Source organism: Microcaecilia unicolor, chromosome 7 (assembly GCF_901765095.1).
Source record: "Microcaecilia unicolor chromosome 7, aMicUni1.1, whole genome shotgun sequence".
In the NCBI taxonomy this organism is placed as follows: domain Eukaryota; kingdom Metazoa; phylum Chordata; class Amphibia; order Gymnophiona; family Siphonopidae; genus Microcaecilia; species Microcaecilia unicolor.
In genome coordinates this window covers 23,331,992-23,355,042 of record NC_044037.1, presented here as the reverse complement: position 1 = coordinate 23,355,042, position 23,051 = coordinate 23,331,992, and positions in this window count along the sequence as shown.

Here is a 23,051-nt window from a genome sequence, read left to right as displayed (position 1 = left end):
CAGGTCCTTCGCCCGTCTCTGGGCGCTGAAACCTGGTGTAACTCCCAGCACCCACGTTGGCTGCAGAGACCCCATTATTCTCTAGCAGTACATGCAATCATTTCGGAATGCCCGTGACCCACCAATGTCCCCTTTTGGGTTGCACGCTATGGGATTAGGCATCCAGCATTATAGAATAGCGCGCAGCCAGGAGGGCCTAAGGGCTCTGACCTGATGGTTAAGTGGTTCATGGGCAGGAGTGAATGGGGATCCAAATGTTGCCCCTTATGTGGAAATATGACCCCTAGTGGTAGGGTTACCATATTGGGGCAGTGCTGGAAGTGCAGGAGCAAATGGAGATCACTCCAGTGCTATTTAACCAGTCAGGAATGGCTGCTGGCCAGTTAAATAGCGTTTTGCCAGCTACCTGCTAATATTCAGTGGGAGATAGCCTGTTATCTCCACTGAATATTTACGGTTAGTGGCTAGCTGCTAACCAACCACATCACGCAACTTAACTGGCTAACCACGAATATTCACAGCAGCCAGTCAGCAGCAGTTTATTTCTCTTAATTGGTGCTAATTAACATCAATAATTGGTTATTAACATCCAGTTATTGTTGGTTAACAGCTCGTTAGCCAACTGTGTTGCGTGTACATTTCAGAAGTGTGCCCAAATCTGAGCACCATATATAGAATCTGGGGAAAGTCTTTTAAATATTAGGTCATTTAGGGGAAAGCTATCAAGTTGTGGCAAAAGGCAAGCTTTTGCCATACCTTGATTTACCACCGGAGTCAGCGGCATTATTCTAGCAACCTCCCCGATCATGATTACAACAGTGCGCAGATTTCCCCCAAAGTTATATACTACAACAATGTGTGCGCAAACCACTTAGGGGATGTCTTAGTAAGTTGTGGTAGCGTTTTTAGCTTGCGGTAGAAATCAGCTGGCGGTAAACGCAGAGACACCCATTATATTCCTAAAAGAAAAGTCCATAAGCCACTGTTAAGATTGACTCGGGGGGAAATCCACTGCTTATTTCTAGGATAAGAAGCATAAAATGTTTTGTACTGTTTTGGGATCCTGCCAGGTACTTGTAGCCTGGATTGGCCACTGCTGGAAACAGGATGCTGGACTTTGTGGACCTTTGGTCTGTCCCAGGATGGCAATACATATGTTCTTATGATGTGTGCTACAGATAAATAGATATATGTCAAAAAACAAAGTAGGGCAAAGCAGTCCGAGTATCTTTTGAATTCTGAATACATTTGAGCTAAATATATTACTGATCTGAGCAGGATTAAAAGAGTTTTATGCCCGCGTGAGCACCAGAACTGGAGTGGTTCACTCCAGTAGGCTTCTAATATATACGCAATTTCCTTTAACTACTTCTAACAATCTGAAAGCCTTTATGTGTGTAGGTGGGTGTTGGTAGGTGTTCTTTTTTCCTTTTTAAAATAATATCTTTTGGAATCCACTGGTCTTCTTTGTAAGCAGACAGCCCATTGAATCTGGAAACAAGATAAGTATAATGCCGGGGTGCTGACTGCTGATTAAAAAGAAAGAAGCAGCTTGTTGAAATTTTGACCACCATCTGTTTTTCTAAAGCTAGAGGGGTAAAAAAATAAAAATCAAAAAACCTCATGACTAAAAATTTGCTGCTCTTCCCACTGAGACCTACTTAACTTTTTTTTTTCAAGTCTGCAGATTCTCCACATGGAATTTAAGAATAACGAGCTATTGGTATAATAAATACTCTCAATTGTCACATCAGTAACTGTTTGGTAAAAATGATTTTCTGTGTAACTTTTGCATGCTGTCATTAAGGGAAAAAAAAGACAAGGAACGTTCTGTAAGAAAAAAGTGAGTGGGACCCTAGAAGAACGCTTGTTTTATTCCTGCTTATGTTAAATTTCATTCTTTTCTGTCTGTCAAACAAAAACATTCCAGGGATGTAAAATGACTTTCAATAGCATTTTAAAATTGTCTTCCAGAGAGTGGGCAATCTCTTCTTTTGAAAATAATGTCTTCAAAATAATGGGCATAATTTCTTACTGTCCCTGAACATAACTTAAGTTACCAATGAAGAGGTGTGAACTAAACCTAAATAAACAATGCATTTTGTCTTTAAGTTCGTTTTGCATGGCATTTACATGTGAATATTTATTTATTTATTGCATTTGTATCCCACATTTTCCCACCTATTTGCAGGCTCAATGTGGCTTACAGAATCCTGTTATGGCTTTGTCATTCCAGGACGTCAGATACAATTAGTGATGTAAAAATCCTATATAATAAAAGGCACCTCCAACATTCTGAAGCTAACTGCATGGCTGAGGCATTCCTGCTCTCTGTATCCATCTCCTGAATTGACATCACGTACTTCTGGGTTCGTCACAAGCAGAAGTGACCAACCACACGAGGTTTCTCGGCTTCAGAATGTTGGAGGTGCATTCTATTAAATAGGATTGGTCAGTTCCTTGAAGCACAGCCAGAGTTCAGCGTCCTGCACAGTCAAGCTCAGACACCAGAGAGAGAGGGGGGGCTGACACCAGAGAGAGGGAGGGAGGGGGGCCTGACACCAGAGGAGGGGGGGAGCAAAGTTGCCAGGTGGGCGGTTTTACAGCCCAATTGGGCGGTTTTTCGCCAGCGACGGGAACATTTCGCCGGCCGCGGGATGCGGTTTTTCCGTCGCCGCTGTGCGAGTTCGGTGGTTTTTTCCAGGGCTTCTATTGGTCCAATTTGGTCCAATAGAAGCTTTTCCGGGGCTTCGATTGGTCCAAATTGGACCAAAAGAAGCCTTTCAGGGGAGGGGTTGACGTCAGGGATGACGTAGGGGGCAGGGCTAGTGATGTGGGAGGCGGGGTTAGTGACATGGGAGGTGGGGTTAGTGACACAGGGGCGGGTTAGGTAATTTTTCCCAGCTGGCAACCCTGAGGGGGAGGTATCTCTGTCACATACACACACTCTTTCTCTCACAGTCAATGTCATTCTCGCTCTCACTTTCACACACTGTCTCTCACACACTATCCTGCTTATAATCGAAATAGAAAAACGCCTATATTGTGACCTAAATCGGGAGATAGACGTTTATCTCACAAAAACGAATAAAGCGGTATAATCAAAAGCCGAATTTGGACGTTTTCAGCTGCACTCCGTCGCGGATGCGGACAAAGTTGATGGGGGCATGTCGAAGGCGGAACTGGGGCGTGGTTATCGGCCGATCAGAGATGGGCGCCTTTCGCCGATAATGGAAAAAAAATATGCGTTTTTAGCGAGAATTTAGGGCACTTTTCCTGGACCCTGTTTTTCCACGAATAAGGCCCCAAAAAGTGCCCTAAATGACCAGATGACTACTGGAGGGAATCGGGGATGACCTCCCCTGACTCCCCCAGTGGTCACAAACCCCCACCCACCACAAAACATGCCGTTTCACAACTTTTTATTTTCACCCTCAAATGTCATACCCACCTCCCTGGCAGCGGTATGCAGGTCACTGGAGCAGTTATTAGGAGGTGCAGTGGACTTCAGGCAGGTGGACCCAGGCCCATCCCCCCCCACCTGTTACACTTGTGCTGGTAAATGGGAGCCCTCCAAACCGCCCCCCAAACCCACTGTACCCACATGTAGGTGCCCCCCTTCACCCCTTAGGGCTGTAGTAATGGTATAGACTTGTGGGCAGTGGGTTTTGAGGGGGATTTGGGGGGCTCAACACCCAAGGGAAGGGTGCTATGCACCTGGGAGCTGTTTTACCTTTTTTTTTTTTTTTTTGTAAAATTGCCCCCTAGGGTGCCCGGTTGGTGTCCTGGCATGTGAGGGGGACCAGTGCACTACGAATCTTGGCCCCTCCCACGAATAAATGTCTTGGAGTTATTCGTTTTTGAGCTGGGCGCTTTCGGTTTCCATTATCGCTGAAAATCAAAAACGCCCAGCTCAAAAAAAGATAAACGCCCATGTTTTTAGAAAATACGGTTCGGTCCGCCCCTTCATGGACCCGTTCTCGGAGATAAACGCCCATGGAGATAGACGTTTCCATTCGATTATGCCCCTTTATATGTCTCACACTGTATCACATTCACTCTCTATGTGTCACACAGTCACTCACACACTCTCTTGGTCTCATACACTCAGTCTCACAGAGAGTCTGTGTCTCACACACACTCTCTCTCTCGCACACACTGTATCTGTGTGAAACACACTCTCTCTCACACTGACTCACTTACGCATTTGCACACACTCTCATTCTCACACACACACACTCTCTCTCACAGACACACTTGCACCCAGACTCACTCTCTCTCTCTCACACACACACACACATACATACACACACACTCACACATTCACTCTCTCTCTCCCACACAGTCACTCTCACATACACTCAAACATACACACTCCGAGGAAAACCTTGCTAGCGCCTGTTTCATTTGTGTCAGAAACGGGTCTTTTTTACTAGTATTAAATAAGTGAGAGAAAAGAAGATTTAGGCAGATAGGTATAGAAAGTAGACTTTCATAACTGGGTGGTTGGCGAGGTGATTTAGTAAGGTTGTGGGTTCTCTTTGTAGGCCTTGTTGAAGAGATGTGTCTTCAGAGATTTACGAAAGTTGGTTATTTCGTCAATAGTTTTCAAGGTGGTAGGCAATGCATTCCACAACTTCGTGCTCCTGTAAGAGAAGGTAGTTGCATGCATCAGCTTGTATTTTAGTCCCTTACAGCTGGGGAAGTGTAGATTCAGAAATTTGCGAGATGATCTTTTGGCATTTCTGGGAGGCAGGTCCACGAGGTTTAGCATGTAGGTTGGGGCGTCTGCGTGGATGATGGGGTTTGTATGTTTAAATGGCCAGCAAGTGCAAATTGCAATTTTTATAGTCACTATTTATATATGTAAAAGCTGAAAGACATGTAAACTTGGATGGGAGGGGCTTGTGCGTAGGTTGTAGACGTGATTTGAGTGGAATACAAATGAACATTATGAACATCAGCATCAACAGCTGCTCCGAAACAGGCATGTCAGCTAACCGCTCGTTTGGACCTAAGTTCACATCAGTTAGGGCTCCTTTCACCAAGCTGTGGCAAAAGGCGGTCTGCGCTGGCATCGTCGCTGTGTTTTTGATGCGCGCTGAGGCTCCCTTTTACCACAGCGGGTAAAAGGTAGGTCGTTTTTTTTTTTTTTAGGAAATGGTCATGTGGCAAGTGAGGGACTTGCTGCATGGCCATTTTTTTGGGGGGGTGGGCACCCTTACCGCCACCCATTGAGGTGGCGGTTAGGGCTCCCACGCTAAGCCGGGAGTAAGGGGACAGCCTGAGGCACTGCACGATTACTGCCTGGTACACACCAGCGTTACAAAACTAAATATATTTTTGTAGCACAAAAAATGACGGCATGCTAGGGATGGGAACTGCTGCCAGGCTGCTGCAGTAGCCCGGCGGTACTTCCTTGCCGCTTTATAAAAGTGGCCCTAAGTGAGGGGCCAGTCATGCACACCTCTGTTATATATATAAAACCATGCACTGTTTATTGTAGCTCCTTGTGTATTTATTCATTTATTTATGCATCCCTGCTATGGGCTCAGTTTGGTGAGCTGAGATGGGGCCAATACCCCTACCCCCCCCCCCCCCAAATGCTTCAGGCCAGTAAACGTCTATGGTTTATCGTTTATTTTGATTTAATATATCCATTTCTCGGTTGAGTCAAGTCAAAATGGTTTACAATAATATAAATGAATACAGGCAAGGAATGCCATAATATAAAAGGAAAGCAATCAATCACTCAAGGCACAAACAGGTAGCAAACATACAAGCAAAACAATCAGACCATCAAAGTTACAGAAGAACAAAACACACCAGAAACATGCACAGCTATAAAAATACAAATCCTAAACCCCATTAATTAAAACCTCTAGTCCCTTCCCATCCCAGAAGAACCTCACTGGGTACTGCCCTCACTATTCAAATGCCAGTTCAAAGTAGTATGTATTTAGGGACACTTGAAAGACAGGAAGATAGCCTACCTTTCTTCTTCACATATGCACATTTTTGCTGTTTTCATGTACAGCTATGTTTGTTATCTCTACCGCTGGTGTGGTTACCATATAGTTTTAAATATTTGCGAATCGGAGAAATATTTTCTTCACTCAGCGTGTAATTAAACTCTGGAATTCGTTGCCAGAGAATGTGGTAAAGGCGGTTAGCTTAGCGGAGTTTTAAAAAGGTTTGGACGGCTTCCTAAAGGAAAAGACCATAGACCATTTTTTTTTGTACCCCGTGCTTTCCCACTCATGGCAGGCTCAATGCAGCTTACATGGGGCAAGGGAGGGTTAAGTGACTTGCCCAGAGTCACAAGGAGCTGCCTGTGCCTGAAGTGGGAATTGAACTCAGTTGCGCAGGACCAAAGTCCACCACCCTAACCACTAGGCCACTCCATCACATTACTAAATGGACTTGGGGAAAAGCCACTATTTCTGGGATAAGCAGTATAAAATGTTTTGTACATTTTTGGGATCTTGCCAGGTATTTGTGACCTGGATTGGCCACTGTTGGAAACAGGATGCTGGGCTCTATGGATGTTTGGTCTTTCCCAGTATGGCAATACTTATGTACATATGACCCCTTGATATGGGTGATTCTGCTTGTATGGCCGTTCCAATTTGAGGGGCCCTTTTACAAAGGCTCAGGAGGGCTAATGCACAGGTTGCACATACCAAATTGGCACTACCATGGCGTTAATTCCGAGTTTGGTGCGGACCAAATCCTGCGGTTGAAAATATTTTTTTATTTTCTATCGTGGGGGGCGTTCCCAACGGTAATCGGCAGTTGGCATATGCTGCCAATGGGTGGCGCAAAGGGCTTAGGCCGTAAGTAGGCGTGCGCTAGTTTTAATTTTAACATATACTAACATTCAAACCTTCCACTGCATCATAGAAAGGAAAGTGTGCAATCACACAATATAATCACGCAAAATATATCATTTAAGACATATGGGGGGGGGGGGGGAAGCCTCAAGGTGCTTGGATCAAGACGATCTCATAAGCAACAGTTGATCCGCTCCTCATCACGGGCAAAAAACCTTCCCAATGTCATAAATGAGTAACAAAAACAAAAGGAGGAAAAATAATGGGAAATATCCCATTAGTCCTCAGCCCAATATCTATATGTATCAATCTCCTGGTGTGGGTTGCTGCCAGGGCCGCCGAGAGACTGGGCCGGGCCCGGGCCCCCGCCACCCCGAGGTCATCATCATCGCTGCCCCCCCCCCCACCACCCTCCATCCACCACCGGGCCGGGCCCCACTGAATTCAAATCATAGCGCCTCACAGAACCTCGCTCCATGTGAAAGAAGCGCAGCAGCGGCAGTTTGCAGATTGCCCCCCTCCGGGCCTTCCCTCCCTGTGTCCCGCCCTCGCGCAAGTTACGTCAGATGAGGGCGGGACACAGGGAGGGAAGGCCCAAAGGGAGGTGATCTGCATACTGCCGCAGCTGCGCTTCTTTCACACGGAGCAAGGTCGAGGTGAGGCGCTATGATTTGAATTCAAGGGGGCCCGGCCCGGTGGTGGACGGAGGGGTACGGTGGAGGGGAATTTTGCCCCCCCTGCCCCCCCCCCCTCTCTGCGGCCCTGGTTGTTGCCAAGTGTTCCACAACTCATCCCTTATAAATTTCAAAAAATCAAAGAGCTGAAGGACAAATCACTTAGCTCTTTGGCGGTCATTCTTGCGCACAGTTAGCTCGACTTCCTCGTCCCTGACCGACGATGGCCAGCGTTTCGCTGTGCTTACAACAAGCTTTAGCTGCTTCGGGGTCTTCACGGGAAGCGGATAAACAATGGCTCCTCCTGCCTGGTTGACAGGCAACCAGTTTTAACTAGTTTTAATTTTGCCACACATCTATTTTCCGGCCCATAACCTCCCCCCCCTTTTTTTCCAGATGCGGTAAAGAAATGGTCCAGCGCACGTCCAAAACACATGCCCACAAAACCGCAGGCCACTTTTTACAGCGCCTTTGTAAAAAGACCCTTCATTAACCTGGAATAGTGTATAACAACACAAACAGATGTGAGTAGGTAGTCAAAGTGTGTGTGTGTGTGGGGGGGGGGGGGGGGTTGGCTCTATGAGCATCAGCATTTATGTCTATGATTGACCTTATACTGAAGGAACGCATCACCTTCAAGATATGCACACTAGTCCACAAGATCATCTACGGCGAAGCCCCAGCATACATGTCCGAGTTGATTGACCTACCACCCAGAAATGCTAGGAGATCTTCCCGAACATACCTCAACCTCCATTTCCCTACTTTCAAGGGCGTGAAATACAAGACGCTACACGCGTCAACCTTTTCTCACACGAGCACGCAGCTTTGGAACTCACTGCCATGGAACTTAAGAGCGATCCACGAACAAGCATCCTTCCGCAGATTACTGAAGACCCACTTGTTCGAGACAATCTACGGAAAAAACCTAAACACATAGAGTCTACACTCACTTACATCAACACATCACACATCCACTCAAGATCTCTCATTTTCCCCAACTCCACATAACTCATACATATACTTACAGGAATAGGTAAACCATGTGCCTACATGTCTTAACACTGCCCTTAAACTTCCTATTATCTCCTCCCAAAATCTCCCTGTTGATGTCCCATTGTGATATTCCTAATGATAATTTGATTATCTCGTATAACTTGTACAATGTAACCCATAACCAATTTGTATCAACTGTACTCTCTTTATTCATATCTTATTGTAAGCCACACTGAGCCCGCAAAGAGGTGGGAAAATGTGGGATACAAATGCAAACAATAAAATAAATAAATAAATACTGCTTTATTAACGTCATACACCCCTAGTGCCTATTACTGTTCACACAAGTGATACTGTGTCTATATGCATATCTATAAATATTTCCTGTATATATATATATTTATGCCTTCCTTTCCACAATGATGTTACTGTTATGTTGTGGAATCGTTTACAACTGTTTTTTTTTTACACGTCTCATTTGCATATTTACGTAATCATTAGCTGTCTGCTTTTCAGTCATGCAATTATTGATTCCTTATCCAATTAATTTTAATTGCCACATTTCTCTTGCCTGACTGTGCCCTTTCTTTCACCAAACCTCTTTCTGATCCTTGCCTATGGTTGGCTAATTTAGGATGGGCTTATTAAATCCTGTTCTTTATATATATTAGAAATATATTCTCTTTCCATTGTTGAACAATGTTTACCTGGGATGTTTCTTGGTACTTAACTTTGACGTTTCGGCCTCGCTGTGTATGTTCTCCCTCTACTTGCAATCACTGCACTTGCTTACCCTCATCTCTTTTTTTTTTAAATCTGTGTTACTTATTGTTAACACAGATCGTTTGAATTCCAAGAGTGTCCTTCAATTGCCTTCACCTCTTATTATTTGACATGTCCTTAGCCTTACAATGTGTTTTATAAGGTATCATCTTATTTTCTTTTCCATGTTTTATTTTGTTTGATTTCTATTGATAACCTAATGTGTTTTATGCAATTCTATAACTGGGCACTTCCATTTAGGTGCCCCAAGGGCATGTGGTAGGAATCTAGTTATTACAGAACCAAGGTGTCTAGGTTCCCTTATAGAATAGTTCCATACCCTGGTATGACAGCTTTGCACATTCAGCGGTTTTATGCCGACATCATATCATATCTATTTTATTTCAACGTTCTTCCTTGCTTTCTATTCTGGCATCATTTGTTTTGTATTGACATCTATCATATTTCTGTTACGTGATTGTTCTGCAGTGCTGTTAAACGTGTATATTTCTGATACTGTTTCACGTTCATTCTTTTACCAGGTTTCAATTTGCCATTTTCAAGTTTACCTCATTTATTGTATTTACTAGCCGTTAAGCCCGTTAAAACGGGCGAGATTTCCAGCTACCCTCCTCGCCGCCGCTCCCTCCCTCCTCCGTGCCGGGCCCCCTGCACTGACCTGACAGCGCCTCTCACCTCCGTGTGAAACCTCTGCTGCTGCCTGCAGTGCTTCCACATGGAGGTGAGAGGCGCTGTCAGGTCTGTGCAGGGGGCCCGGCACGGAGGGGGGCGGGAGCAGCGGCGGGGATGGGGAGGAGGGTGGAGGCTGGTGCGCGCAATGTTCGTTTCCAGGTGGCAGCGTCCGACAGTCCGACTTCGTTTCCCTCTCTGTTCCGCCCTCTGATGTCATCACGTCTTGACGCGAGGGCGGGACAGAGAGGGAAGTCTCTACTGCGCATTTGCAGGTGAGTCGGTCACTTGTCATTTATATGTTTCATGTTTATATTTTCACATTTTACTATGGTTATGCTGCTAACAAAATTGTTAGTTTTATGTTAAACTGGACCTGCTGTACAGCACCTTCGGTGAATCTCTTCATAAAGGCGGTTAATAAATCCCAAAATAAATAAATATGCAAGGATTTTTAGTTGAGCACACAAAACCTTTCAAATTTCATCTGGTTTAAGAGATGCTTCCCCAGAAGATCATCTTCCTTAAGGGAGTCTAAAGGGGTGGGGGGGGGGGGTGAGGGTCTGGCGTTCTGTGTTTTATAACTCCCCAGGGGCATAGCCAGACAACAGATTTTGGGTGGGCCTAGGCAAAAATTGGGTGGGCACCAAGTGTTCTTCCCCCCCCCCCCCCCCCCAAAAAAAAAAAAAAAAATTATCTCAGCTGGTGGGAAAACACTTCTTTCCACCTTGGCAGCAGGCATTGCACTGAAAACTGAGCATATGCAGGTGCCGGTGTCATGGAGAGTAGCGTTTTCGTTAACAATCAGGGGAAAATCTTCAGCTGGCGGAGCTTGGGATTCCCACCAGTTACCACTAAACATGTGCTACTGTTGGGTGGGCCTGAGCCATAAATGGGTGGGCCCTGGCCCACCCAAGCCCACCTGTGGCTACGCCACTGTAACTCCCAGAGTTTAGGCGTTACGGGATGGATCCTTGTCTTCGAAGCATCACAGTGCTAACACCAAGATACAGTAGATGCATCAGAACTAGAAAGATCAGAGGACTTGACTTCATGTGGATTTGGAGCTGGTTATCTTCATATCTACCGGCTGAAATCCACAATGGCAGTGCACTCACATGCCCCCTTTTGCGAGCGTTGGATTTATATAATGTATGCACGCACACCTGCTACACACATAAATGCGCTCGTCTACAGGGCTTAGAAGCCTAGTGAACAGCAGCAAACATGAGGTGGATTTCTTGCTCCCTGATGGTTGTTATGATGAAAGATTGCTTCGCAGCCAAAGAACAGAAATATAACAGAAGGGGAGCAGCGTTTTTGTCCAAAACATATCTATTTCAAAATATATATATATACACTGTCAGTGAACATCAAGTGGGAAAACGACAAAAGCAGATAAAGAAGTGGGACCATCTGAGACCAAGAAAGAATACATAACAGAGAAAGGATAATCGCACACTGAGAGAGGGAAGGTACTTAACGTGAGAGTACAAAAGCACAATGCAGTCTGACACTGATTAAAGACAAGCATCAGACTGACCAAAAGAAAAAGGAACATACGAACTGTCTCACCTACTGATGCATCCATACGAAGAACAGTCTGTACAAGCACACGTGTTTAAGTAGAATTTTATTTTATTGTATTTATTTTTGTTACATTTGTACCCCGCGCTTTCCCACTCATGGCAGGCTCAATGCGGCTTACATGGGGCAATGGAGGGTTAAGTGACTTGCCCAGAGTCACAAGGAGCTGCCTGTGCCTGAAGTGAGAATCGAACTCGGTTCCTCAGTTCCCCATGTAGAAGGAAGTCGGCCCTTGCAGATCACCAATGTGGCCGCGCAGGCTTCTGCTTCTGTGAGTCTGACGTCCTGCACGTACGTGCAGGACGTCAGACTCACAGAAACAGAAGCCTGCGCAGCCTTCTACATGGAATGTTGCTAGTGGAATAGCAACATTCCATGTAGAATCTCCAATAGTAGCAACATTCCATGTAGAATCTCCAATAGTAGCAACAGAATCTTCAATATTAGCAACATTCCATGTAGAATCTCCAATAGTAGCAACATTCCATGTAGAATCTCCAATAGTAGCAACAGAATCTTCAATATTAGCAACATTCCATGTAGAATGTCCAATAGTAGCAACATTCCATGTAGAATCTCCAATAGTTATTTTATTTTTGTTACATTTGTACCCTGTGCTTTCCCACTCATGGCAGGCTCAATGCGGCTTACATGGGGCAATGGAGGGTTAAGTGACTTGCCCAGAGTCCCAAGGAGCTGCCTGTGCCTGAAGTGGGAATCAGTTCCTCAGGACCAAAGTCCACCACCCTAACCACTAGGCCACTCCTCCATTGTTGCTACTATTTGAGATTCTACATGGAATGTTGCTATTCCACGAGCAACATTCCATGTAGAAGTCAGCCCTTGCAGATCACCAATGTGGCCGCGCAGGCTTCTGCTTCTGAGTGTCTGACGTCCGGCACGTACGTGCAGGACGTCAGACTCACAGAAACAGAAGCCTGCGCGGCCTGCAGCCTTCTACATGGAATGTTGCTAGTGGAACAGAAGCCTGCGCGGCCGTGTTGCTGATCTGCAAGGGCAGGCTTCTACATGGAATGCTGCTAGCGGAATAGCAACATTAACATTCCATCTAGAATCTCCAATAGTAGCAACATTCCATTTAGAATCATTCCTATGTGTCCTTCTACCCTTATCCTTATTGGTGCTGTCAGTCAGTCCTGATTTAGATTGTAAGCTCTTTTGAGCAGGGACTGTCTTTTCTTCATGTTAAATTGTGAAGCGCTGCATACGACTGGTAGCGCTATAAAAATGATTTATAGTAGTAGTTTAGTTAACAAAAAAAAAAAACAAAAACAAAGCTTTTTTTGTGTCTGAGACAATATAGAGTTAAGTGATTTGCCCAGAATCACAAGGAGCAGCAGCAGGAATTATACCCAGTTCCCCTGGCTTTCAGGCCACTGCACTTACCATTAGTCTACTCATTCACTCTGCTTAAGCCTAAGGCATGTGCACAGAAAAATAAGCTAACCTGGTAATTTCTTCTTTGAAAATTAACTATTGGTCCATGAATACTATATAGTGCACATGTACCAGGCAATAAAGTGAGCTACTGAAAATTGCTTTCCCCTATTTGATCAGATTTGTGTATTTGATTTTCAAAACCATTACATTTTGAATCTATGCAAACTGAAAACCTCAGATGATAAAAAAAAAAATTTGGAAATCTAATTCATGCAAATAACTGTTTCAGATGATAAGCTGTGTTCTGTTCTGTGACAAATTGTTTTACTTTGCATTAACTGGAACTTGCTTATTGGCTCCAGTGCTGAAAAATGCAATGTCATGTTCTTAAATAAAGGCATTAAGAAGGATTTTCAAAGGTTATAGAATTCTGTCCATGGACATCTCATCTGGTGCATAAATGACTGACCCACATGCCTCAAACGCTTCCTACTACTACTACTACTATTTAGCATTTCTATAGCGCTACAAAGCATACGCAGCGCTGCACAAACATAGAAGAAAGACAGTCCCTGCTCAAAGAGCTTACAATCTAATAGACAAAAAAAATAAATAAAGTAAGCAAATCAATTAATGTGAACGGGAAGGAAGAGAGGAGGGTAGGTGGAGGCGAGTGGTTACAAGTGGTTACGAGTCAAAAGCAATGTTAAAGAGGTGGGCTTTCAGTCTAGATTTAAAGGTGGCCAAGGATGGGGCAAGACGTAGGGGCTCAGGAAGTTTATTCCAGGCGTAGGGTGCAGCGAGACAAAAGGTGCGAAGTCTGGAGTTGGCAGTAGTGGAGAAGGGTTCAAGCCATAGTGAACACTCAGGCCTGGAATAGCATTTTAGAAAGGGCATCCAACGGAGAACGAGGGCATCTAGGATGGTAACATCACTGGTTGTGCCAGTCTTTTAGAACGGGATCTACAGATGTATAGCCTGTTGTAAAATACATGAGAAAAGGAAGTCCATGTCCTAGTGATGTCAACTGAAGGGCCCTTTTATGAAAGGGTTGCTGTGCGGTAACACGGAACTACCGCAACGCGGCCGCCGGAAGTACTTGTGGCTCAAGTGCTTGCCATTTCTGGTGTACTGGAAAATATTTTTTTTCGAATTTTTACCGTGGTGCTAAACCAACGTGTGATGGTAAGCAGTGGCGTAGCTACATGGGGCCACAGGGGCCTGGGCTCCCCCCAATTTCCTCCGGGCCCCTGGTTTTGCTTGCCGGGGGGGGGGGTGTCGTGTAGAACGTGAGGGGAAGACAGAGCAGGGCAGGCAATGCGGCGGTGCCGGAGACTGGCGCTGGACAAGGCTTCAGCTGGAGGGGGTTGGGGACCCCCGCCAGCCAAGGTATTTGCTGGGGCAGTGGGTGGGGAGCGGCAGGGCTGCAAGGTGTCATGGGGGGGGAGCGGCAGACCAAAATGTGCCCCCACCTCGGGCGCTGGCCCCCTCCCACTGCGAGGTCTGGTTACGTCCCTGGTGGTAAGTGCTCCCTGCCACAAGGCCATGAGGTAAGAGGGAGGCTTTTTACCCGCTGCTGTAAAAAAGACACGGGCACATGAGAAAAACAGCTACCGCAGGGCCCTTTTTACCGCTGCTTGGTAAAACGACCCCTGAATGTCCAAACTATGAACGATGAACAACAGGAGACATGGCATCTTGATGGCAGTAGAGGAATAGTCATGTTATGTAATGGTGACATAACTGTCCGTTTAGAATAGCCTAATAGATTAGTGGGGTTAAGAGCCCACTGATCCTGTTTAAAGTACCACTTCAGCTCTTCCTGGTTTTTTTTTTAATTGTGAGCCTTCTAAAGACAGAAAAATATTTACTGTACCTGAACTGTTCAGGTACAACAAGTTTTTTTCTGTCCCTGGAGGGTTCGCAATTAGAAAAAAAAAAACCACAAAGAGTTGCAGTGGGATTGGGACCAGCATTTCCTGGCTCTATACCTACTGCTCTAACCATTAGGCTTTTCTTCCAGTGCAGATTATTATCTATGTGGCCATTTTATTATTTATTTATTTAATTTTATTTTATTTGTAGCATTTGTATCCCACATTTTCCCACCAATTTGCAGGCATGAATATCCATAGTTCCTGAAGCTATGATAGAGCTTGGTATCTCTTGCCAGATTCACATTTGAAGTGTGCAGAAACCACTGGGGGAGGGGGGGTTAAGGGAGTGACTTCACTTAGGGCTCCTTTTACTAAACTGCCTAAGCGTCTACCGCACCCTATGCGTGCCAAAATGCACTTACTGCCCGACTACCATGTGGCTCTTGCGGTAATTTCATTTTTTTTAATTTTCTGGCACGCGTAGCAGACGCACGCCAAGTGACATCTGATGTGCGTAGGTCATTACCACACGAATTCTTTACCACTAGGTCTACGCTGGCAGTAAGGTCTGAGACCCAAAATGAACACGCACAATTTTGATTTTGCCGCATGTCCATTTTTTTTTGGGGGGGGGGGGGAGGGAGGAAGAGGCCTTTTTTACAGGCGCACTGAAAAATAATTCTGCGTGCGCCCATAACCTGTGCCTACACGACCGCAGGCCACTTTTTACCGCGGCTTAGTAAAAGGACCCCTCAATCCTTCCAATGGAGAACTGCTCGATCAGAGCATCTTTCTTTAACCTGGATATGCCAATCTCCAGGTCTAAATACCAATGTCCATCTTTTCGGACACAGCTATCCCTTCCCCTTCAGAAACAAGAGTTGGATGTTCATATTTTGTCTTCTCTCTAGTCCAGGGTTGTTCAACCTCGTTCCTCAAGGGCTGCAATCCAGTCATGTTTTCAGGATTTCCCAAATGAATATGAATGAGATCTATTTGCATACAGCGGAGGCAGTTGAAACAAACAGATCTCATGCAAATTCATTAGGGAAATCCTGTAAACCTGATTGGATTGCAGCCCTTGAGGAACGAGGTTGAACAACCCTGCTCTGGTCCCACTCAAAACATACGCAGGCCACGCCCCCTTTGCCAGAATGGCATACTGCAACTTTAGAAATCTGTATCCCAGCTTTATAAAACCAGAATGTGGAAGTCCATGCAATATGGATGTCTAAATGCCAGTTTTTAGATGTCTAAAACATGAATAGACCTTCTAAAATAATTGCTCTAGGTTGTTAATTTGTGCTACACCAGTGCTGATCTGAGTATCCTCAAACAATAGTAAAAAAACATCATATTTCTATTAATTTTTTTTTTTGTTACATTTGTACCCCGCGCTTTCCCACTCATGGCAGGCTCAATGCGGCTTACATATTGTATACAGGTACTTATTTGTACCTGGAGCAATGGAGGGTTAAGTGACTTGCCCAGAGTCACAAGGAGCTGCCTGTGCCGGGAATCAAACTCAGTTCCTCAGGACCAAAGTCCACCACCCTAACCACTAGGCCACTCCTCCACTGTTGCTGCTATTGGAGATTCTACATGGAATGTTGCTATTCCACTAGCAACATTCCATGTAGAAGTCGGCCCTTGGAGACCACCAATGTGGCCGCGCAGGCTTCTGCTTCTGTGAGTCTGACGTCCTGCACGTACGTGCAGGACGTCAGACTCACAGAAACAGAAGTCTGTGCAGCCTTCTACATGGAATGTTGCTAGTGGAATAGCAACATTCCATGTAGAATCTCCAATAGTAGCAACATTCCATGTAGAATCTCTAATAGTAGCAACATTCCATGTAGAATCTCTAATAGTAGCAACATTCCATGTAGAATCTCCATTAGTAGCAACAGAATCTCAATAGTAGCAACACTCCATGTAGAATCTCCAATAGTATCTATTTTATTTTTGTTACATTTGTACCCTGCGCTTTCCCACTCATGGCAGGCTCAATGCGGCTTACATGGGGCAATGGAGAGTTAATTGGCATTTAATTTCAGTTTTAAAATGTAGACACTAGAGTGTAAACTCTAATCCATGTTAAGACTTGCAGAATAATGCATAGTACCCGCTGGTACATTTTTATTATTATTTCTATTTATAGAATTTTGAAAACTTATGATAAGTATACATAATATTGGCATTTGCATCGCATCCGTTCCTGACACACACATGAACAAAGGATACTATGACAACCTTATAAACTGGAAAAATAATTTTGGCTGCAGCTTTATTATTCAATCAGAAATTCATAACCAGCACAAAAAAAAATATTATCAATATTTCAATGCAACCTTCACTTTTCTTATTACCTTTTATAAAGCCAGTCAGTGCCGACCTAGCTGCACATATTTATTCCATCAAATGTATTAATACTCCATGAACCACCTTGTAAAGTGAGACCTGCGGTGACGTCAAGGCCTCACTTCTGCTTCTGGCGGTTTCGCACACAAACAGATTACACTGTAAAATCCACATTGCTAGTAAATTCATCGTCCTTAAACGAAGGCTGCTTGAGAAATTCTCATTTAAATTACCACAGCTGCGACTTAAACCACTCCTTTTCACATCCCTAAACATCGCTATCCCAGCTACAAAATTACCCAAGATCCCAATCCTCACTCTTCTAAATTTTGGGAGGGATTGGATGGGATGAAATTTCTTGCTTCAGTTCCCTCAACTAGCTTTCCTCCTTGCTGCCCATCAATTCTCCTCAGCCTGGAGCCCGCCAATTTTCTTGACGTTCTCGTGCTCTTTTGATCCGCCTCAACCTTAAAAAAAAAAAAAAATTTACATACCCTTTGAAGTCACCATTCTTTCTGCTCTAATTTGGATGCTTTCAACATCTCTTCCCAGTAATCCCTTTTTATATTGTTTACTCCTTTTTGCTAATTAATTTAATTACATCAAAATTTCATTAATTTTAATTTTCATTGCTAAGTCTTTATAAGACTCCCATTGCAAAATAATTAAATTATCTTCTTATCGAGTATACATCTCCCCTACCACCACCCAGTTTTCTTTTTTCCCTTCACCATAACAAAATATATATAAGCACTACTGCAGCAATACCAATATTATCCACCCATAATTGATCTTATGGGTTTTCTTAATTGTTTTAAGAATCAGAGGAGATTTACACAGAGGCCCTTTTACAAAGGCATGAAAGGCCCTACGCATGTCCAGCGCACACCAAATCAGCATTACTGCCCGGCTACTGCGTGCCCCAGGTGGTAATTCTGAATTTGAAGCGTGCCAAAAACACACGTGGCGCTTACGCAGCGGTAAACGGCAGTGGATGTGCACTGCATGCCTACTGCCTGGGTAGCGCGTGAGACCTTACCGCTAAGTCAATGGGTGGTAGTAAGGTCTCAGGCCAAAAATGTATGTGTGCTGGTTTTTATTTCGCAGCACATCCACTTTCCGGCCCCTTAAAAAAGGGCCCTTTATCCAGGATGCAGTCAAAACTGGCCCAGCGCGCACACAAAAGACGCACTCGCATTGCCACAGGCCACTTTTTGCAGAGGCTTAGTAATAGGGTCGCACAATTAGTAAAAAAAAAAACAGAGATAGAAATTTCTCAGAAAAAGAAAGGAAAATAATAAGACCCTCTGCAAAATCTACAATTAGTAGGGGATGGAGAATTCAAAACTACAAGAAAAAAGTCCAAGAACATTAGATTTATTAAAAGCAAAGAACATCAAAAGGTCTTTTAACCCTGACTTATCATATAAAGGTGATAGGAAAACCAATTGTTAACAGAGGGGCCCTTTTACTAAACCACATTAAGCCACGGATTCTATATAGTGCGCTTAGGTTTAGGTACGAAAATCAGCGCGGATTCTATATTGAGCACTAATTGGCACTGATCAGAATTTAGGCACATAACTCGCTAAGAATATTCTGTAAAGATGTGAACCGAACTTCTAAAGTGTGGAGGCAAAAAGGGGCATGGTTATGGGAGGGGAAATGGGCATTCCAGAATTTAGGCACCTAGTTACAGAATATGGCCCAGTGCGACTAAATCTACGTGCTGAGATTTACACCAGGTTTTCATTGACATGAATGGATGCGCGCAGATATCTAAAGAGAATCCACGTACGTGGAGAACTCAGTAGATCCCACGGAGCAGACAATGAGAACAAAAGGAAGTGGGAATATAAACCAAGCTTATCCAAAGAACTGGAACCAGACAAAACCATATAAAATTCAAACAAACAATATTTATTAATGCTTTTAGCATTTCTATTGTGTTCACGCAGATTCCAGTGACAGACGGAACATTTACAAATGGTCTTTTTCAAGACCGTTTCTATGTTATATGTCTTTGTCTCCAGATTTTTACCCATCAATTGAGGTTTGAGATAATTTCATATCATCAATTCATATGTTTCATTTTTTACTACGGATACAAGATTCCTGATGTAGGCCAACAGGCCGAAACACAATGTCGAGTCATTTAAAAGAAATATTAATGAGTTCTCTTTTAAGTAAATATTAATAAATATTGTTTGTTTGAATGTTATATGGTTTTGTCTGGTTCCAGTTCTTTGGATAAGCCTGGTTTATATTCCCATTTCCTTTTGTACTCATTGCGCGCAGATATCGGCAGTGAAATATCAACTAAGCATATTCTAAATCTAGGTGCCGATTATAGAATACACTTAGTTGCCACTGATTTCCATGCCAAATTTTTAAGTGCCACATATATAGAATCTCCTTCTAAGTGCTAACAGATGCTTAATATAGCGGGAAAAAAAGTTTACCGCAAAATAAATTAAAGCATTATGTGGTAGTTTATCTGTCTGCTTGTGCTAACTTGCGCCTTAGCTATTTTTTGAAAGTATTTTTTGCTGGTGGTGTGTCATGGGCATGGAAGTGTTAACCAGCTAGCACGTTTACATTAGAGCGTGCTAACTGATTAATGCTGAGTTCATGTGGGAGCACTCAGGGGTCCTTTTACAAAGGTGCGCTGAAAAACGGCTTGCGGTAGTGTAGGTGCAGGTTTTGGGCACACGGCCATCCATTTTTTAGCCTGCCCGTAAAAAGGCCTTTTTAAAATTTTGGCCGAAAATGGACGTGCAGCAAAATGAAAATTGCTGCGCGCCCATTTTGGGTCTGAGACCTTACCGCCAGCCACTGACCTAGCGGTAAAGACTCACGTGGTAACTGGGCGGTAATGACCTACGCACGCCAAATGTCACTTGACGCGCCTCTGTTACGCACACTTGAAAATAACAAATGTTTTTCAGACGCGCATATCAGACGTGCGCCAAAATTGAAACTACGGCAAGAGGCACACGGTAGTTGGGCAGTAACTGCATTTTGGCGCACGTTGGGTGCACATAAACGCATACGTGGTTTAGTAAAAGCACCCCTTAGCATCTTCTAAATAGGAAGCAGTGAGTGCTCCCAGGTTAATCTTTTTCAGGTAATGCATGCTAATGAGAACAGTAGCACAAACCTGAAAAAAGTTTTGAAAAATGCCTACAGTACTGCTTAGCGCATGAGGAAGTCCTGCATTAAAATGCGCTAAGCCCATATTCTATTGCAGCTTATTAGTCCCAGAAACACCACAAAGTCATCCCGCAAATTTCTCAACCTGCACTTCCCCAGCTGTAAAGGACTAAAATACAAGCTGATGCACGCCACTACCTTCTCTTACATGAGCACGCAGTTATGGAATGCACTACCTACAGACCTGAAAACAATCAACGAAATAACCAACTTTCGCAAATCTCTGAAGACATATTTCTTCAACAAAGCTTACAAAGAGAACCTACAGTCCCTACTAATCCACTTCACTAACCCATCCAACTATAAAAGTCCACCTCTACACTTACCCGCTTAATACTTTCCTTCTTTCTTCCCTTACTTATTCTTTGCACCAGGGGCGTATCTGGAATCCGGCGGTAGGGGGGGCCACAGCCAGAGAGGGGGGGCACATTTTTGCCTCCCCCCCCCCCGCCGCCGCCGCCGCCTCTCTCCACCCCCTCCCCGCCGTCAACCCTCCCCCGCTGCTTACTTTTGCTGGCGCCGAGGTCCGACCCGCAATCTCCGTTTTTCGTCTTCCTCCGTGGCCATGCTTCCAGGAAGTAACGCTGCAGTGCTGATTCGTTGAATCCAGTTCGACGTCTGACGTCAGACGCCGAACTGGATTCAACGAATCAGCACTGCAGCGTTACTTCCTGGAAGCATGGCCACGGAGGAAGACGAAAAACGGAGATTGCGGGTCGGACCTCGGCGCCAGCAAAAGTAAGCAGCGGGGGAGGGTTGACGGCGGGGAGGGGGGCCAGGGCGAAATCTGCGGGGGCCCAGGCCCCTGTGGCCCCACGCAGATACGCCCCTGCTTTGCACATTATTAATTTTTTCTGACACCCTGGAATAACAATGTCATAACAAAACTATGTAAGCCACATTGAGCCTGCAAATAGGTGGGAAAATGTGGGATACAAATGCAAATAAATAAATAAAATAAATAAAAAGCCTTCAGAGAGAGCTAACAAGATTGAGAAGGACTCATCTCTGAGAAAGGGGGGCAACTGAGAGGGATCAAAAACACATATTTATATTTCAAAATACATTTGCAAGGGAATTTTAGAAAGAACAGTGCGTTAATCTGGAGGACTTGAGGTCTCATGAAAAGAAACTGCTTCCTACGCTTCTGAAAAAAATCCTTATCCTCATATTATCAAATAAATCTAGCTTGTATTTGAAATAAGATTGCAGAGCCAAATCAAGGTCAGATTCATATTTAAAAAGTGGCATTCATACTAGAGTGAGTTATTTCCTCCATAGAGGTCTCTGAAGAAACAGATGCATTCAAACTGTCAGTAGAGATCAATGATTCTTCTAGTTGGCTACCATCTTGGGATCTCTTTCTAGGTGAAGGGATATAACGGGCATGAGACACAGGTGGAAGAAAATTTGAAGGTAGCTTCAATATTTCAATCACACATATTTTTAAACATGGCTCATGATGACACTGAAAGTTTCTTTAGAAAATTAATAAGACAAAAATTCCTTGCCCTTGAAGTGTCCTCCACAAATTCCAATGTATGATGGACTAGAGTGTTAGCTTTCATCAAAGTTAGTTCCTCCTTCCCTAATTTATCTACCTTCTTCTCCAATTAGTCACATGTTTAGCTAACTCAGATAAATTCACAGAAACAACTCTTGTTAATGTAGGGGTTCTTTTACTAAGCCGTGGCAAAAAGTCACGTGTGCCCTTACGCAGGACTTTTCTGCAGTCTACGGCCATTTTTACTGCAGCCATAAAATGTCCGATTTTCTATTTTTTTTGTATTAATGGCCATACACTAATGTTTAAAAAGTACTACGTGAGCATTTACTGCCACTGATTTTATAAGCAGTAAGGATTTACGCAGTATTCCTGCACTGATCAATGAATGTATGGTAATGTAGATAAGTACAATAAGTATTGCCATACTGGGACAGAACGAAGGTCCATCAAGCCCAGCATCCTGTTTCCAACAGTGGCCAATCCAGGTAACAAGTACTTTTCAAGATTCCAAACAGTGCAATACATTTTATGCTGCTTATCCTAGAAATAAACAGTGGATTGTCCCCAAGTCATTTTAATAATGGCTTATGGATGTTTCTTTTAAGAAGCTATCCAAACCTTTTTTAAACCCCGCTAAGCAAACTGCTTTAACTGCATCCTCTGGCAACGAATTCTAGAGTTTAATTACACATTGAGTGAAAAAATATTTTCTCTGATTCGTTTAAAATTTACTACTTTGTAGCTTCATTGATTGCCCCCTAGTCCTAGTATTTTTGGAAAGAGTAAACAAGTGATTCATGTCCACCCATTCCATTCCACTCATTATTTTATAGACCTCTAGCATACCTCCCCCTCAGCAATCTCTTCTCTAAGCTGAATGGCTGATGATGAGCTAACTGGTTAGTACAGGAATGCCCACTCTCTACCCATAAAAGGAGATAAAAGTGGGAAAACGACCACGAACTCCAAAGATGAGAGGGATAATCTCGATACTCTGTGTTTCGAATCTTCTTAAGTATCGAGGTTATCCCACTCATCTTTGGAGTCCGTGGTCGTTTTCACACTTTTGTCTCCTTTTCTGCTTTTTCCCGTGGGATTTTAGAGTTCTTCACCTTGGTGCATTTCTGCGGGCACTCTCTACCCATGACAT